General features: G+C 41.3%; 1 pseudogene; it reads left to right on the forward strand.

Annotated features, from left to right (window-relative positions):
• Positions 1-4,301: 4,301 nt before the first annotated feature.
• Positions 4,302-5,520, forward strand: LOC147856973 (uncharacterized; annotated as a pseudogene).
• Positions 5,521-6,374: the final 854 nt, after the last annotated feature.

Below are 6,374 nucleotides of genomic sequence, written 5' to 3' on the forward strand. Positions count from 1 at the left end.
GTATTTTTCAAGGAGCCGACCTTCAAACTCTTCCCAGGTCCGACTCTCAGCTTGTACCTCAAGCACCTCCGCATGGATGGCCGGCATCGCCACCCGAGGGAATCCGGCCAGTCGCCTGTCCTCTGGGATGTCCCTCATCACCATTTCGGCTTGGTAGGTCTCCAAATAGCTCATGGCGTCCTTCCCACAGAACCGGCCTATCGTGCCAAAGACCGCTTCAATAGCCCTATCGAGGGTGCCTGTGCCTTCGCGCGCACTCACTATCCGATCCACAGCCGAAGCCATGGCTTCTGCAAGATCCGACCCTCTCATCTTTCTATTCCTCTACCGCCTGTTCACATCGGGTTCACCAAATATGTCGCATTGTTACGCGTTGCATGGAGAATGAGGCGGGACCATCGGGGCCTCGAACCGAGAAATAATCGAATGAGGGGAGGGGAAGGAAACTAGCGATGTAATTCGCACGCGCACAGACCCACAGAATCACAGGAATTGCAACTAGCTACAAAACGCAAGATGGAGACAGAACGAATGTTTATGTATATATAAATCAAGGTGTTACAACCAGCAAGCCGGCAAGTGATGGGCTCTGACACCTACGCGCACGCACACGCACACGCACACACACACACACACACACACAGAACGCGAGATGGAGGCTCTGTCGGGAGCACTCAGGCGTCCCGCGGAGCAGAGTCAGCCTCCCGAAACCTGCACAGAACAATTATGGAGATGACAGAGGAGAGGAGAAGCGCTCGGTTCTAGTCCGCCAGCACTTCGTCCTCCCCAAAAACATGGTCTTCTTTCAATACCTCTCCCTCTCTTTTATAGCCCAAGGAGGGAGGCCGTTACCACCCGTTACATCATGTTTATTCCCTGTCCTTTCGGATAGGGATACACCTTGATTTTCTCCCTACTGAATGCGTGCTACTTAGGATTTCACCTCAACCGACTTGTACATATCTACGTACTATACAACAAAACTTGTGCCCATGTGTAAGGGCCGGTTTACGCACATTATACGTGGTTTTCGCTTAGGGACGGTTTTCTCCACGACAACGCACTAGTACTAGGTACAACTCAACACCACGACAGCAGTATGGGACGCAGATCGAGGCTCGACTCTGCCTCGATCCCTTCACTAGGGGGTGGTCAGGTGGATCGGCACCCTTCTTTCTCCCTCTCCTCTATTATCGATTTCTCTATTATATCCTTATCATATGCTTATATTAGTAGCTAGCTCTAACACTACATCTTTATAAACACCCGGCCACCAATACTTCTCCTTTAGCTTTACAAAAGTTGCCCATATACCTTGATGATGACTTGCCCAAATACTATCATGAAATTCAATGGTTGTTGTTTGTTGATCTTGTTTCTTGCACACCACTTGAAGCGGAGTTCCATTGTTCCCCTTTGGATATTTCTGTAGATGTCCTTTGAGGGAGAACTTGTAGGCCTTCTTCCTAATTCTGTAGAAGTCTTGTTTTGGCCATGATTCATCCTTTGTAAGAGAGCTCAAGTATTTGCCAATTTCGATGAATTTGCCCTCATAATCTCCTACTTTAAACTTTACTAGCAATCAAGCACAAGAAAATTGTAAAGAAGTCTAGGCCAACATCCTCTTTGTCAGAGCATGAAATTTCTTCGCCCTTCTACCTTGCCCTTGATAACATGTCGTCCACCACATTATGCTTCCCGGTTATATGTCAAATCTTTGGGTTGAGTGACTTGATATAGGCAATCCATCGTAACATACCAATATCCGTTGTAGCACAACTGGATATCAACCCGAGAATAGGTAGATAATCAATTTCGATTATGACTTCTGTTCCGATGAGGTAGCGACCGGTTTTAACCTTGGATACTATTCCCCTATAGCTCTCTCTTCACTTATGCATACTTCCTCTGTCTTCACCTTCACACCAAATCGGATTGCAAACCAATTCTTGTCTTCGTCTTCTTGGTTAATAACCCACTGAATCCCGTTTGGTCTCGTGTACACCGTCACATATATCGGGGTACCTTCAGTGGAGTTAACTTTGCATAGTGTTGGAACTTCCAATAGTAATTTCTTCACCTTTCAAACCACAAAGGTATGCTCGTCTCCCCATTCGAACTTTTTTCTTTTCTTTAGTAGTCCATACAATGGTTAGGCGACATGGGCATAGTGTGGAATCCATATGTGATAGAATGCACATGCTCCCAAGAATTTTCACACCTCTGTTTGAGACTCACGCTCCTCTTTCATCTCTTGGATAGCATTCACCTTGGATGGAGATGTCTTTCGGCCATAAGATCCACATAAGTGTCCTATTATCAATATTTTTGGTTGCCCGAATGCAAACTTCTCTCCCAAAAATGTGAGATTTGCACCCTAAAGCTTTTGCAACACCTTCTCACTATCCTTTATATGATTGATGACAAATCCTCAACAATTGTCTGCATTTTTTGATTCATTGTTTTCTTCCACCAAGCATCCTTTCATTAGAATGTCATCTACGAAGGGCATTGTGATATCAGGAATACAATCCCTCAACACTTTGTTCATTGCATTCACCATGTGGGGTACATAGTTAGTCGCACCTTGGGGTAAGGTGCACATCCTTACCAACCCGATCGGTGTCCTCATAGTTGTAATGTCTCTACTATTGACCACTAATTGAAATTGATCATTGCCCAAATAGAGATCACCTATAGAATAGATTGATCCTCCTGCAAAGGCATCAACAAATTCATCCACACTTGGACCAATTATGGCATTTTGGATCGTCACCTTCGACGAGTTGGAGATCTTATATAAAGTGCAAGGACCTGTTTTACTTCGCCACCGTTTTCATGAAGATTTTCGACAATGGCGAGAAAATCGAGTAGGACAAATAAAATGGGGTTGTGCAACATTGCACATGAACTTAGGAAATTTGTAAAAATGAATAAGGAAAGGCAAAATGTAAGGTGCTAAAGTACACCACAAAGTTTGTGAAATATAAATGTGATGTAGGTGCACATGCACACATAGTGAAAAGAGAGTGCATAAAAGTGTGGGAGTAATAAGTAGTGGGTATGGTGTGTGTATGTGTGTGTGTGTGAAAGTGAGAAGAGGGATTTAATGTGCCCCATCTATCCCCTCCTAAAATCAAGGCAAATATTCCTCTTTGAAAAGAGAGGAATATTTTACTTCTCCTTTTGTAATAAGCCTCCCCCCCCCCCCCTTCTACTATAAAAAGGGGAAGGAGAAACCATAGAGGGGGTCGCCATTTTGTTGTCTTGGGGTAAACCATTTGGGGTTTTAGTTCTTCTTCATCTTCTTCCTATTTCATTCTAGGGTTTTGGTTTTAGGTTCATCTCTCTCTCATTTTCCTTTCTCTTGGTTAGGAAGGTTTAGTTCTTCTTCTTCTTCCTATTCGGTTAAGGTTTTCTTCTTCCTCGTATGGATTTTGGTTCTCTCTCTATAGTACTATTGTCTTTTCCTTCTAGTTGTGCTTAAATTCGGCCTAAATGGTCGTGGTTGCAAATCATATTGTGGCTTTTGTGCCTTATAAAGAAATCTTGTTTGGTGAACCTTGGCTCTTCTAATTCCTTGTCATGTTAATCTTTCGCACATTGTTCCTACCCCTTTGTGCTCGGAACACCACAAGGGAGAAGCTTCAATTCCTCCTTTTACTCCCTAGTCTGAGACCCTCGTGGTCCCGCCCAAGCTGACACGTAAGCACAGATTTTCGTGACATCGTGAACCATCTATTGGAGTAGGAAACATTCGACAACACCATAAACCATCTACATGTGGCACAGTAAATATCACCATCAGCTCTATCATCTTCAGGTCCGCACATCTGATTTCTTGTGGAGAGAAGGCAAAGGTTTTCCCATATCTCTCAAGCATCATCCAAAACCTTTCTTCTTCGTCAGAGAGAAGGAAGTCCTCCATTTTGACTTAAAGTTTCCCTCTATCATGATATGACTCCAAAAAAATTCGAACCCATGACCTTATATTACATGGGTTGAACCCTTACCGTTAGACCATGCATTATAATACAAAAATTATTATTTTCATTTATTATTTCACCGTAGGAAATTCATGTATATTCCATATTACTCTAGAACATTCTAGAAACTTCAGGAGTACTCCTGAGAGTACTATAAATAGAGGCACATAGCATTATTCAGAACCAATTCGGTTCAACGCCAATCTTAAGCCTCCTAGCTACTCTTTGTATCTTCTCTTCATATAATATACCACTTGTTATCATCATTGTGTGTGTGTGTGTGTGTGTGTGTGTGTGTGTGTGTGTGTGTGTGTGTGTAATAGTACCGGATTGCTTATTGCAAATGGTGTTTCCTTATGGCTCAATACTAACGGCTTTACATGTAGAAAACACAATGGAAATAGTGTAATTGACTATGTGCTACTTTCCGAAGGTATTTTGGATCGTATACAAAAACTCTCACTGAGGGAATGGACATCGAAATCCGATCATAGGAATTTATGCATTGATCTCAAATGTATGCATAGGTTTGATTGCGAGAAGGTCATTGAAGATAGTAAACAAACGAAATTCAGCATGAATCTTAAGCGACCGCCCATGTATTCCAAGATGGTTGAGGATATGTTACAAATAAAAAAGACACAACATGGTGCCACACTAGAATGCAAATGGGAAGCTTTTAAGAATGTCATTCTCTCTTGTACAAACAAATGTTTTTCGACCAACCGCACATCATGGAAATGCACCAAGAAATGTAACAAAAAATGGTTTGATAAAGAATGTCATGAAGCTCAAAAGTGCCTTATGGTTTTGGATGTAGTTAAGGATAATGAAAATTACCAAAAGCATTTGCATGACTATAAAAGGCTTATTCAAAGAAAGAGACGAATATGGGAAGTTACTCAACAACTTCTCCAAACGCAAGAGAAAGCACATGCATGTGCTAAATTTTGGGGAAATCTAAAGGGGAAATGTGTTGAGAGTTATGGTGACTTAACTCTTCACGACTTGTCTATGCATTGTAAGAATTTATATGAGTTATCTCTTGCCGGAAAGATGATGTGTTATGGTTCTCTTTCACATATGTCTCCCTTCTTTACAATTGAAGATATATGCATAGGACTTAAGAAATTGGCCTCTCGAAAGGCAAGCGATCTTCAATGTATAAAAGTTGAAATGCTCAAATGGATGGGAAAGGAAGCACATATATGGATATGCAATATGTTTTATGATGCATTGCAACATGGTATGCCATATGATTGGACTACAAATTGGATCAAACCATTACATAAAGGTGGAGATGTAAATAATGTTAACAACTATCGAACCATCATGGTTGGCTCATTAATGGCAAAATTATTTGGATGTATAATGGAATCAAAGATAAGTGTATGGGCAGAAAAAAATGGTAAGAGAGCTTATGGACAAGCTGGTTTTCGAAAACACCATAGCACCATTGATCATCTTGTCACTCTTCGAGTATTAATGGAGGAAAGTCGCCTTAGAGGTAAAGGTCTATATTGTTGCTTTGTAGTCTTCAAGAAAGCTTTTGATATGGTACCTCATGACCACCTTTGGAAGCGAATGGAAGAACTTGAGGTGCCAAGTGAATATATGCTTGCAATTTCCCAAATATATGAGAAGGTTATATGTTGTGTGCTTATGAGAGATAGACTTTCAGATATTTTCAAAAGCACTATTGTTGTTAAGCAAGGATGCCCACTCTCACCAACATTATTTGGTCTATGCATTGATGAATTAGAAGAAATGGTTACCAACTTTGTAAAGGAAGAATGTGTTGAAGAAGTTGCCATTGGGAATGTTGTGATTATGCTTTTGTTATATGCAGATCATGTAGTGCTTTTTGCAAATACTTTAGGAGATGCACAAAAGCTTATGAAGGCATTGGAAAATTTTGCATGCATACTAGATTAAGTGTCAACAGCTCTAAAACAAAGATTATGCTTGTGAAGAGTCAAAAAAGAGATAAACCATGCATTATGTACAACAATGAGCCACTTGAATGTGTGGAAAGCTTCAAATATCTTGGCCTTGAAGTTCCTTCAAATCATAAATGGAATGAATGTGCTACACACCGCTTAGAGGCGGGTAAGCGAGCATATTATGCATTTGAGAACACATGCAGTCTTGGAGATATTAAGTGTTGGGTCCTCAAGAAATATCTTTTTGACACTTTGGTGACCCCGGTTCTTCTCTATGGGGTGGAAGTATGGGGCGGTAGCATCCCTAAATCTACATGGAAAGAGTTTGAAAATGTCCAAAACATTTTCTTACAAAGTTTCTACGAGTTAAGAAACAGACACCCTACACCCTCCTCCTTGAGACAGGATCACTTCCCATTGAGATCATGGCCATGGAAAGGGTTGT

This window comes from Azolla caroliniana, unplaced genomic scaffold (genome assembly GCF_043228905.1).
Source record: "Azolla caroliniana isolate FFs.n. ecotype wild unplaced genomic scaffold, voAzoCaro1.0.p SCAF_12, whole genome shotgun sequence".
NCBI lineage: Eukaryota > Viridiplantae > Streptophyta > Polypodiopsida > Salviniales > Salviniaceae > Azolla > Azolla caroliniana.